At 41.9% G+C, this 13,221-nt stretch overlaps 1 long non-coding RNA gene across 1 annotated transcript in view; it reads right to left on the bottom strand.

The window, feature by feature from the left end:
• Window positions 1–3,374: 3,374 nt before the first annotated feature.
• The window catches only part of LOC147582508 (uncharacterized), a 218,566-nt gene continuing 208,719 nt past the window's right edge, over window positions 3,375–13,221 (bottom strand). Inside the window, exons 6-7 of the long non-coding RNA XR_015249208.1 lie at window positions 11,487–11,655; window positions 3,375–3,496 (exon numbers count right to left, since the gene is read on the bottom strand). This is a non-coding gene — a long non-coding RNA (uncharacterized LOC147582508). The remainder of the gene's footprint in view (window positions 3,497–11,486; window positions 11,656–13,221) is intronic.

Consider the following 13,221-nt stretch of genomic DNA (forward strand, 5'->3'; position numbering starts at 1 on the left):
TGAGTTGAACTCCAACCTGCCACATAATGATTTTGATTAATTTCCTTTGTCTCCCGAAACCTCATTGACCATGTGCTCTTTGTTCCTTTCATTTCTTACTCTTGTCTGATTCTCTGTCTCTATCTATCCCCTCCCTGTTTCTTCCTTTTATTCTTCTCTTTCTCCAGTGCCTTCCTCCAGACATTTCCTTGTGTACCCCACACTACCTTCTAGCCCACAGTAACCAGAGCAAGAGAAACCAAACCCCGAAATGGAGGCTCTGTGTGCTCTCTGCCTTTGCCACAGGCCCTCCAAGCTCTGCTACCTCAGTCATGTTTTCTGAGGCTTTAAAATCTCTCCCTTGTCTCACCTGACTCCCCAGTGGTTTTCTGCAGTCTCCCTTTTTCTTTCTGTGTTGATCCTGAGGACTCTTCTGTGATTTCACTAATAAAAACATTTCCGTTGACTAAAACACCCTATAAAGAAACAAAACCAAACAAAACAAGCAAAACAAACCTCTCTGCTAGTGAGATGATAGCCAAAAGTCTTCGCCTGACTTTCCTTACCTCTCCAAAATGCAAGACTTTGTACTCACTGCTTCCGCTAATCTCTTACGGAAACCCTTTTCTCCAGATGGAGATCTACACTAAACTCATACACCTCTTAATCTTCTCCAATTCACTGCTTTTTGCACATACTGTTCCCCTACCTAAGTGACCTCTCTCATCCTCTCCACCTGTGCTAATATCACGCGTCAAGGAATAACCAGAGGCACGCTAGAACCCTTCTGGTCCATACTAGCCACATAACCAGTCCCCCCCACTCCCAACCCTTATAGCCTCTATCTTTTGCTTGGACCCTAATCACTCACTGTCACGTAAAGCTATTCATCTTTTTATCATATACGTTTTCCCTCCTGAATGAGAGTGTTAGCCCCTCACAGTCAGGGACTCACCATTTCATTCTTATTAAAACACTGTTGCAGATGCAGCAGGTTCTTACTTAAAGATGCATTGAGTGGCATTTATTGAATGAATCAACGGCATCAACTTAATGTTTATGAATTGAAGAATGAGATAGCATAGGAAAAAAGTGAGTATGCACTGAATAAGTGAATGCCTGAAACGAAGCCAACAGACTGCCCAGATGTTCTCACCCATGGGGAGAGCTCCACAGTTGCAAGTCACAGTTGGATGATATTTACAAGGCTTAATACCATCTTTACTGACTTATCTCAAGTTTTCACTGATATCAGAAATAAATGTTTTTGTCATGCAGCCTAATTTAAAATTCTTGGCATAGAGGAGCATTTTATTCATAATGTGACTATTCATAATCATTTGTTTTATTTTAATACAATTTAACATAGAGTTACTATATAAAGACCATTATATATATATTTTTGATGGCCCAGTAAAGCCAAATATATTTTAGAAGCAAATCTAGGCCAGAAGGCATTGTTTTACAGATGAGGACATGGGGCTACAGAGAAGTTAAATAATATGTCCCTAAGACATGCAGCTAACCAGTGAAAAATCTGGTCCAGAATACAGGTGCCCTGAGCCCCCACACCGTTTTGTTTTCTATGTCTTGCTGCCTCTATCCGTGAAAGAATGAAAGGGTGGTCTGCAATATGGATACTCCCACCCCCTTGCCGCACAATTTTTAAACACTATAAAAGATGATAGCATAACCTATATGGTGCTGTGAGCAGAAGCATAATTTCCAGCACCCTCAGCAAGTCTCTGTGGTAGTTCCACTCAACTCAGGCTGGACTGAAATGGGTACACAAGTGTGACCAAGGACCAGGCAAATGTGCAACCCCCAAACTGAGCTGAAGCCAGTGCCGAAAGTTTAATCATGAAGTGCAGGAGAGGCCAAGTAGGAGAGAGCCACCTCCACACCACATGTGTTTGGCATTTAGGGTCGTCAAAGGCTTCTGCTTACTCCAGCCAATTTGCCTGCACTCATTGGACTTCAAACCTGGCTCAGCTCTGTCTTAAGAGGAGGCCCAACGTATTGGTCCTCCCGTGTCCCGTGCATAGCTACTAACAGTGGCCTGCTGGTGGCAAAGATGTAACCCAGTAGCACAGGTGGGGAATACAGGGGAAAAAATGGCTGATTATCCAAGAGATTGAACTCCAGGGATAATTCCACCGCTCTCTAATTGTGTGGATTTGAAATTAGGCATTCAGTCTACACGTATGTATCAAAAGAGGGCTGGAGTAGAAAAATGTTTTCCATATAATGTTCATATATCTTCATATAGGAACAGTAGGGTCTCCTAGAAGGGCCTCTGTGGCTTTATCAGCTGAGTTATCAAATTGGGCATCCATAGCTCCCAACCTGACCTCAACCAGAGCTGTCCTATCTTAATCTGCATCAGTATCCTGCATCATGCTTAACTGGAAAAAATAAATTCTGCTTTAAAAACAACAGTAATAAAAATAAACACAATCACTTTGGAAATCCACCAGAGTAGCTAATCTCTAAGGTGCCTACTAGGTCCTTTAATCCATGAAACATTTGGGGGCAGGCTGAGCCTATGGTGCTATATTTTTCAAAGGTGCTCACCACAGAGATTCTGCGAGAAGCACCCCTTCCCCTTGAGGATCACCCAGGCAATGGGCAATCCAGGATTCTAGTTCAAATCAGGTCATGGATGAAGTGCAGATTTGCTCAGGGCTTCGACCCACCGTGAAGAAGCTCTGATCTAACATATTTAATTCATTTCATTGAACATCAATTGTATGTTATGCATTAGTTTGGTACTATTATGCTTTGGGGCTGATATTTGTCATTTTGTTTTTGTTGTTTATTTTTGTTACTGTTTGTTTGTTTTTCCATACTTCACACAGAAACTGTAACTCCTAGACCTCCATAGAGTAAGAAAATTTAGCGACTAGTGTTTTCTTCTCCTTATTTCCATTGAATTCTTCCAACCTCTGCTCAACACCAACTGAATGTCCACTAACAAGCGAGGTACAGGGATAAACAGAAGAAAAGTTTAAAGAACATGCCGCCTGTCTTCAAGGATTTAGAGTGTGTCTGAGAGAAAGCACTCCCACACACACAACAGCAGCAGGTAACAAAGGGAGAGTGCTAAGCCAGCAACGATCACCTACCAAAGGTAAACAATAAATTTAATTCACTTGGCAGAATGGAAAGGGTGAGATTGGGGCAAGCTGGAGTCTTCAGAGGTTTGACCTGTTTGTTGAAGGCCTAAAAGGGTTTGGACACAGAGAATGGCCCTCATGGGAAAGGAGAGAAAGTGGAAGAGAAAGCCCACGGAGCACTAAGGAGGCTGGCTGCTCTGGAGCAAAAGCTGGCTGTGTGGAGAGCCCAGATACGTCTCTGCCCCTGCCTCTGTGGGGGTGGCCCGCCAAGCGACTTACCTGGGCAGGATCTCAACTCATCATCTTCTGCATGGAGATCAGCTCCTGGGCTCCTGTTTATCTGGAAGATGCATCTCCATTTGAATGCTTCTAATGCTTGTCACATGCTCAGAGCTCACTACCTGTGAGAGAGGCACGCATTATTATTACCATAATCTTCCTTTACCAACTGCCTGCCCCACTTGAACCCACTACTCAAGCCATCCCTTGCCCAGGAGGGGCCTTTCGCCATCTCCCAGGGTCCTATACATACTTGCTCTTTGGGAGATGCACTTACGAAATGTTAAAATTTAAAGCGGCTACTTCCAAATGCTTGGGGGAACTTGAAAGGGAAAAGGGTGTTCCATTTGGATTCCTCAATACATACTGCTTATTTTTGCAGGATTTGAGGACGGGTCAGTGCCTCTTAAAGGTAGTAAGAGAAAACAGCCTACCGAGAGACATAAGGAAGATAAGAGCCAAAATATCTTCCAAGGCAGGGGTCTTCCCACACGTACACAGTCTTCCATATCTCCCTCATTCTCCCATGATCTTGTCCTCCTAAGCCAGCAATGATAATCTGGGAATAAATGCGCATTTTCTAAGGGAGAAATATTGCCAAGCCCGTTAATCTTATGCAGATGCGATGTTACTTTTACCATGTTGTAATATGGCTTCTTAAAAAACAAGTTGGAAGGGGTGGGGGTGGGGGAACCCACCAAAAAAAAAAAAAAAACCACAACAAATATTCACCAACCCATATGGTCAGTAATTGCTGTTTAATAGTCCTCCTATTACAAACCTGAGAGGCAGCAGTCTGAATTACCAGTAGAGTATTAATAAACAGGAATGAGTTAATAGTGCATAAAGACCTTCTAGTGGAACAGTGGGGGAGTTGAATATTCTTTTCTTCAGTCAGCTGTAAGTAATTACTGCATGGTGTGCTTCTGACTATTACCATAACAGAGCAATTGGACGTGAAGAATGGATAATAGTACGGACATGGAGGTATTTTTAGAATATCAGCAGTGAAGCAGGTAACTGGCCTACTCCAGTAGAAACCTTTAAATAAGTTTAGAAGACTTTCTCTCTCTCTCTTTCTCTCTCTCTCTCTCTCTTTCTCTCTCTCTCCTTATGACATTTAGCCAGGGTAGAATTTTAAAAAGATCAATCTAATAAATTATTTAAAATAACTTTACAAAGAGGATGCCTGTGATATGTAAATAAGAAGGCAAGAAGGGAGGAAGGAAAAGTCTAAAAAGCCCAGGCGGACAGGAGGCATGATGCCGACGTTACTGTAACTACATAATCACGGGTTCCTTCCTGCTCCTTTGAGAGTACAGCCTGGATGCGAATCTGCTTGACTGGCTCCCACTGGCTGCTCAGGTGAAAGTGAAAATATTCAAATCAGAGCTGTAACTATGATTGCTGGAGTTGTGGGTTTTCTAAAATTGAGTTAGTCATCCTCGGTGATTTAATGATGCATATCATTTATTTTAAAATATTATTACAGGGGCATTGACTGAGCCGCAGCGCCTTCTTCGCGGGACTGTCCATTATGCAATGCGGCGGGGTATGTCATGGGCGGCGGCAGCTGAGATATTGTCTAACGGCACAACATATGTTCTCAGATGAAAACAGCTTGAGACTTTGATTCAGAAAGCGGTAATTTTGCAAATGCACACAAATATCATTTAAGGAATATTTTGAATTTTTTTTTTTTTCAGGGTATAGGTCCTTCTCCTGCTTCCTGGCTGCACAGGCCGATGCTGATTTTTCAATTTGCAGGTTTGTTAAGCATCATGGAATGTTTTGGTTCTCAATCAAGAATATTCTTCCCAAGTGGTTCCAAAGTCCTACGCTTGAAAATAAACGTGTGTCCTCTTTGTCTCCTAGCAGCATGTGTTCCCACGTACAATAGCGGCACAGGACAGAGGAAGGCAATGCCTTTGATTGAACCATCCTATAGGCTTTTAACCTGCCACTCTCCTGGGCTGGGAGCTTTCTTCAGGCCAGGCGGCACACTCTCTTCTTTGGGCGGTTCTGGCAGCTGGAGTCCAGCGGGGATGGTTAGGAGCCAGGACCCACGTCCTCCTCCTGGCGGGATTCCTATCCTACCTTGTGGCACAGGAGCTGAACGGAGGCTGAGTTGCCTCAGTGCTAATGACCTCAGAGACCCACCTGAAAATGAGGCGCAGCCTATGGGACAGGTGGCAATGCTTAACTGATCTCTGTCCGGTGCTTTGAAGTCTGACAAACAAATGCGTGTGAAATAAACACTGTCGCATTTCTTTCTCCTGAAAAACCGCCTTATTGTGTCTGAGCTCTGCCAGCCAGCATATTCGGATTCATCCAGACACAGCCCCTTTCTTGCTAAAAGATGCTGCGGTGAAAATTTACAGCTGTGGGTTTCACTTGTTTAGCTGGTCGTTCTTAATAGAAGTCAAGGGCACACCTATAGAGGTGTCATTATAACCCAGGGACAGTGGAAGGTTGTCCCTGTCACTGGTTTTGATGTACTTTTCTCATGTATTTGAAAAGGGAATGGTTCTCTTTTCTTCAAGTCTAGAGAAAGATGAGGACAGAAGAAAATCTTGTTAATTGAATACCAATTTTGAACAACATTTTCTACATAGGACAAAGATCAATGGTCTTTTCTAGGAAGTGTTCAAGACCTCATGATTTGGGAAATTTGCGTGTTTAGAATCTTTGTGTTTCTGGTTTAGTGAAATTTGGAGGTACTTATAACCAACTTTGCATGTGACCACAGTTAAAGTCATCCTTCACTCTGATTAGTCATGAACTTCCCAAGGGCGTGGGCTGTACTTCTAGAGTTTACACCCTAGGTCGCCACCCTGTCCAGAGTGCCAGCACATAACTTCCCCAGGAAGAGATATCACCAGCAATCAGAGCTGTTGCTATTTCAGATCTAGAAAACCCTCTGGGGAGCAAAGGAATATGAGGTTTTTCCCAAGAGTGAGAGTAAGGGGAGAAAGGAGGCTCCAATGCCTTTATATCTCCATTTAGCTCTAAGAAGCCCAGGGGGAAATAAATACCTGGAGTTGTTAAGAAGCCAAACAGTTTCAGAGGCCACCATTTTCTCTCTTGAGTATTTTAGCTGGTACCTCTCTAGTCAAGAATTCTTAGTATTTTCAGTTGTTCCCATTGAAACAACTTAGTAGGCCAACACTCCAATAAGACCCAGTGAAAGGGTAAATCATTTAGAATTGATTACACAATTCAATGTGTATAAAACCTTCCAGACTGGTTGAATTCAGCTACCCTATTCATGGGTTATCATGACAGCCAGTAAAACTCACAAACAATGTATTTTCAGCATTTTGGTAAATAATCCTCTGAAATGTCCGGTATGATATGGCATATAGCAGTAATTATAACAGAAGTCTAAATACCCTGGCCTCTACCTGCTTCATCGATCGCATCTCCTACCATCCTCCCCATGGTCTTATTTCAGTTCCTCCATCACACCTAGCTCATCCCTGCGTCCAGGTCTTTATACTCTATTCTCTCTGCCTGGAAGACATTCAGCCTCAGTTTAAATGTCATCTCCAAGAAACTATTCTTAATGCTTTTCTGGGCATTCTCCAAACACTACTCTACTTTTTTTTCCTTAACAGCATTTATACTAGTTGATATTTTCTTGTTTGCATGTGTGCTAGATTGAACGGTTCTCAATTCTTGATTCCCACTCCCCTGCTACTGTAATATGCATGCTGTGTAACTATGGGTAGAAAAATGACCTCCACCCAATTGATGTTTTTTTTTTTTTAAGTTTAATTATTTACATTGAGAGAGAGAGAGAGAGAGAGAGCATGAGTGGGGAGGAAGGCAGAGAGAGAGAGGGAGAGGGAGAATCTCAAGCAGGCTCTGCACTATGAGCACAGAGCTCGACCTGGGGCTCAAACCCACAAGCTGTAAGATTATGACCGGAGCCAAAATCAAGAGTCCAATGCTTAACCGACTGAGCCACCCAGGTGCCCCTCCCACCCAATTGATGTTAGGCTTAGTCATGTGACTAACTTGCATTGGTTAATTAAATGTTGGTAGACTTGATGAAAACAGAGACTTTAAATGTGCTGTGTGTCTTACTTGCATCCTGGAGCTCTTGCCATTCTGTATAAAAAATATGCTGTGGGGCGCCTGGGTGGCGCAGTCGGTTAAGCGTCCGACTTCAGCCAGGTCACGATCTCGCGGTCCGTGTGTTCGAGCCCCGCGTCAGGCTCTGGGCTGATGGCTCAGAGCCTGGAGCCTGTTTCCGATTCTGTGTCTCCCTCTCTCTCTGCCCCTCCCCCGTTCATGCTCTGTCTCTCTCTGTCCCAAAAATAAATAAAAAAAAAAAAGTTGAGAAAAATATGCTGTTAAGTTGTCATTTTTCAAAGAATGAAGACATTGTTGGAACAAAACTGAACCTAACTGGAGGCCTAGAACCAATTCCCCCCATGACCTGAAGTAGTGCCGTTTCAGCCAACCCATGGGACCATCAATACGAAAATAAACAGTTGTTGTTTGAGCCTCTGATGTTTGGGTTTGAGTGTGAGGCTTATCACCCATCATTAATGTGGCAATTGCTAATTAATATAGAAATTACACCAGCAATGGCCTTCTGCTGTCAAAATCCTTTAAAAATGCATCATTTGACTTGGGATCAAGTAGAGGAAACTATAAAAAACTGTAATAAGAAGCTGGAAAAATGACAACCTATATTGTACAGAAACAAAACATTTGATACAACCAACGAATGCAATGACTTGGAAGGCAAAAGAATGTGCCAAGTGCACTGACAGCACAGGCTGGGAAATTTTTGAGGCAGAATATTTGTGGTATGAGTTGGCTGCTATTATCCACATTTGATAAGTAACTACAAGAAAGAAATGAGCTTGGAAAAAAATTGACTAGCTTTCAAGCAGGACTGAGGGGAATTTATATACATATATATATATATATATATATTTTTTTTTTTTAAATGTTTATTCATTTTTGAGAGACAGAGAGAGACAGAGCATGAGCGGGGAAGGGGCAGAGAGAGAGGGAGATGCAGAATCCGAAGCAGGCTCCAGGCTCTGAGCTGTCAGCACAGAGCCCGACGCGGGGCTTGAACTCATGAACTGTGAGATCATGACCTGAGCCGAAGTCGGGCGCTCAACCGACTGAGCCACCCAGGCGCCCCAGGACTGAGGGGAATTAAAAGAACCTAGAAATTCTGGGGATTGTAAGTTTGAAACCTTAAACCACTTCTCTCTAAAGGTATGGCATTAGAACACTGCCATACAGCAAAGACAAAATTAAATAAGTGGCTGTCACACCCTTTGTCAAGAACCCTGAAAAGATGAAAGAGATCAAAGGTGCGACTCATAAATGAGCAAAGTACCTACACTTACATCTAGAAGGAATCATGTCTTCAAAAGAATTGTGGGTGAGGCATTTGACACATGCAGTTGACTAGAATCCATATTGAAAACCAACAAAATTTTTGAGGGAGTTTTATGTTGCATTGGAAAAATTGCCACCTACCTAGGTTTAAAAAGACTATCTCTGTTTGAGATATATAAAGATCTCTGGGCCCCCAAATTTCACAGGCAGGAAGCAGGGTGAGAAATCTGCTCAGCAACAAAGAAGGGCATATTCTCCAGTACTCATCAGAAAAGCCAAGATGAAAAAGGAAGAAGTTCCGGGGCGCCTGGGTGGCGCAGTCGGTTAAGCGTCCGACTTCAGCCAGGTCACGATCTCGCGCTCCGTGAGTTCGAGCCCCGCGTCAGGCTCTGGGCTGATGGCTCGGAGCCTGGAGCCTGTTTCCGATTCTGTGTCTCCCTCTCTCTCTGCCCCTCCCCCGTTCATGCTCTGTCTCTCTCTGTCCCCAAAAAAATAAATAAACGTTGAAAAAAAAAATTAAAAAAAAAAAAAAAGAAAAAGGAAGAAGTTCCAAGGGCAGAGCAAAGACCCATGTACAACAGTAGGCTGGTGATTACCTCTCAGGTGTAGAACCAGGGCCTAACCAAGATATAAACCAACCTCCCTGTAGGGGAACCTGGCAAAATTTGGCTAGCAGAATTTCAAAATTGCTATAAAGCAGTGACTTCTATCTTTCTCTCAGTTCTCTCCACATCGAATGCAAGTGTTTCTTACCCTGTCCCTATTCCAACATTGCATATTAGATATGTAGGGACAGATAACATATCTTTTCAATTTATAGATGTATAGATCAAGAGTAGTTCCACCTAGACCTGACACGGATCATGAGATCATGGACTTTGAACCTGAAACTATATCTGGGTGAGCCTTTGTGGGTTTCATGGGATCGCACTGACCCTGTCCTAAGTGCAGAGGGATTCTGAAAACTTGTGACCAAGAGGGCAGACACTGACAAGAGAGACTGAATTATTATTTTTAAGTCTTCATTCATTTCCTTTATAAAATTATACATTCACTTTTTTTCCATATGATTTACAGGTCTTCCCACTATGAATGAAAAAATATTTCCTTGATCCATTCATATTGGGCTTGGCATGTGAATAGTCTTGGTTAATAAAATCTTAATAAATGTAACAGAAACAGAGTTTTAGACTTGTTGGCATGATCTGGCTTCTTCTCTTGCACTCCTGCCATCCCTCGTGAGAAGCACATGCCCCGGTAGCTTCTGGTCCATGGATTTGGTGTCTCTGGACCAGTGGATCAGATCCCAACTGACAGTTTCAAGCCAGGATAAGCTGAACCTTGATAAGATCAGTCATCTTCCGGCTGACCCACAGAATTGCTAATGAGACAAGTGAATGTTTGGTGTTTTAATTCAGAGATTTTAGAGCTATTTGTTTCACAGCATTATTGTAGAAAAAATGGTGGCTGACACCATTTACATGTTTGTTTATTGTCTGCCCACATGTGCATAAAAGGTCTACTATATTGTTCATGTATATATTCCTATGTACAGAAACATTCTAGGCATATGGTCATTGCACAACAAATATGTTAAATGAACAGATGAAAAATGTAATATACGGTAAGAACTACCAATTTAACACTATTAGAACTCTATTTGGCTATCTCTTTTACTGAAAACCTAAGGTTGAATTCACAGTGGGCAGAGAAGAATGGCATACCTACAGGAAAAGAAGCCATTTGGAGTTCTTCACAAGGAAGTATTAAAGATCTCCTCAAGTGGTGTTATGAACGTCTGATATAGAGACAGCTGTAGTGATAAGAATAGCTAATTTGGTTGAGAAAAGAGAATTATTATGAGACAATGTCCCAGTTGTCTTTATATCTGTAGTTGCAGCACAAAGTGGGCTCTCAATACATGTGTGTGCAAATGAATCGACTTTCAGAGCTCATAGAAGCTTTTTGTACCCTACTTGGCTTTCAGTTATGGAAGATATTAAGATGACATCAGCGACTAATGCAGGCCTGTGCTTAATTCTCCACTCTGCTAGAAACTCTCTAACTTGGGAGGAGCTAGATTATGCCTGTGGGTCAACCGAAGTACTCTCCTCTCTTTCCACAGATGAAAAGGGAGGAGACTCTGCTGATATTAAGAGAACTGGTTTTTAGGTTTTTATATTCTCCAAATCAACTCATGTTACTTTCTTATTCTTCCTTAGCCATCCTTTCTCTTAACCCAAATATCCCGCCCTTCATTTAATGCAGTAATTCCAGTGAACGGGTTATTTTCCATCTATCGTCACGCAGTCCTTACTATGGACTACATGCTGTGCAAAAGCCTGGGGATATAAGTGAGACATGGTTCTTGCCACCAAGGTGTCTACTGGAGAAGGAAGACAATCAGATTAAGTTGCTTTAAAGTAAATGGTACAATTGAACAGTACATAATAAGAACACAAAAGTAAGGCATCTAAATGATACTGAGGGACCAACAGAGAGTGGGATTTGAAATAGAAGAGGAGATACAGAAGGGAGATAATGATGTGAAAGAAATGTTCCCAAACATGTTTTCGCTTATGCTTATAGGAAGGTGGCCCCGTATAAGAAAATAAATACCAGCCTATCCCTGAAGGAAAATTACATGGATGACCAGATACACCCTTCAGTACTAATGGAAAAGGAAAGAAGAAGAGTTTGCAGAGTCCTAGATGACTGTCTCCTGGCATATAGTATACATACCTTACCACAATCTCAAGGAACATGTTGAAATGGCAAGGAAGCAAAAAAACAGCAATCGTTCCAGGAAAGAGAAAAGCAAAAATCTACTGATTGAAGCAGTGTGTCCACTTGTTGAAAGTGCCTTCTTCTTCTTTTTCTTTTTTTTTTTTCTTGGAAAGGCACTTGGAGTCTGTAAACAGAAATTATGAAGTTAGTGAAGAAAGTCTAGAATGTGAAAAGAAGACCAAATGTTATAATAAAGGAGAAACCAGGATGGAATTTGATCTGCCAAGACGAGGGTGTGAGGGGACAAAGAATCATCAGAGAATGGAGCATGTCAGAGAAACTCAAAAACAATTCTTGTGGGTTGATTGATTAGACAAGATAAGGTGCCCTGAGGCCAAGGGGTCAAGAGTTTATGCAGCCAATTTAAAAGTTTTCTGACTTAATGGAGGGCATTTTGAAGATAGCTGGAAAGTGTTTAGTTAATTGAATTTGTGAAGTAAATGTATATCCCCAAAAGTGTTTGTTTTATGTCTGTTTTCTAGTTCTTAATCTTTCATATTTGTCAGAACAAAATTGTGCCAGTGACATGGAAAAGTTGGTCTTTTACCAATATTTATCTTTCTTTCTCTCTTTATCACTCTGCTCCAACTTCTCCTCCTACCATCCTGGAGGGCTATGCAGATTCAGTGTTCTAATAGCAAATCTTATTCTAAAATTTCCTGAAAAGAAATTTTTTCTCATGTATGTGTACGTCTTTTTCGAAGATCATTTTAGTAGGAGAGCATATCTCCCAGAGAACATAGAATCTCCCAGACAACTTTTTTTCAAGGGATAACATTAATGAGGAGTTGGGTCACATTTCTTTATTAACTGAGATACAATTCATGGAAAATCAGAGGCATTCCCTCCCAACCACATATTCTTGGGGCGCCTGGGTGGCGCAGTCGGTTAAGCGTCCGACTTCAGCCAGGTCACGATCTCGCGGTCCGTGAGTTCGAGCCCCGCGTCAGGCTCTGGGCTGATGGCTCAGAGCCTGGAGCCTGTTTCCGATTCTGTGTCTCCCTCTCTCTCTGCCCCTCCCCCGTTCATGCTCTGTCTCTCTCTGTCCCAAAAAAATAAATAAATGTTGAAAAAAAAATTAAAAAAATATATATAAATAAATAAATAAATAAATAAATAAATAAATAAATATGCCACCTAGGATTAATTAGTATGGCAAAGGTGTTACTACTTTTTTTTCCCACCAGACATATCAACACACATGTCCAGAAGTGTGCCTAACCACGCTGCTGACCACACAGAAGGAAAACTTCCGCCTTTTAGCTTTTAATATTCAGAGGTGACCTGTCCGTGTTTATTTAACACTTCTAACCAGAGAAAATGAAAACCTATTAGGAAAATACGTACTGATGCCATTTTAACTAAGTTATCAAATATCTTTTTAACAAATGGGTCAATGTAGACACAATCTTTCAAAAATGCAGTGAGTCACGGTCGGAGCATTGACACAGCCCTGAAAGATCAGGCTCAGTTTACGCGGCGGCCCGTGGCTGTCTCTTCCCTTGTTGCTAGCCAACTCTCATGTTAATGACATAATTAAATGGCTATAAAGTTCCATAATTCTTGCTCCTTTAATTAACCAGAGGGAAACCTCTTCTCAATGCTGAAGATTCTGCTGTTTCATCCTGTATAAGTTTCCAAAGGCTGATGTTTGAATTCCATAACAATCCCAAGGAGCACTAAAGAAGGG

The sequence above is a fragment of the Puma concolor genome, chromosome A3 (genome assembly GCF_028749965.1).
Source record: "Puma concolor isolate L17-30 chromosome A3, mPumCon1.1.hap2, whole genome shotgun sequence".
In the NCBI taxonomy this organism is placed as follows: Eukaryota; Metazoa; Chordata; class Mammalia; order Carnivora; family Felidae; genus Puma; species Puma concolor.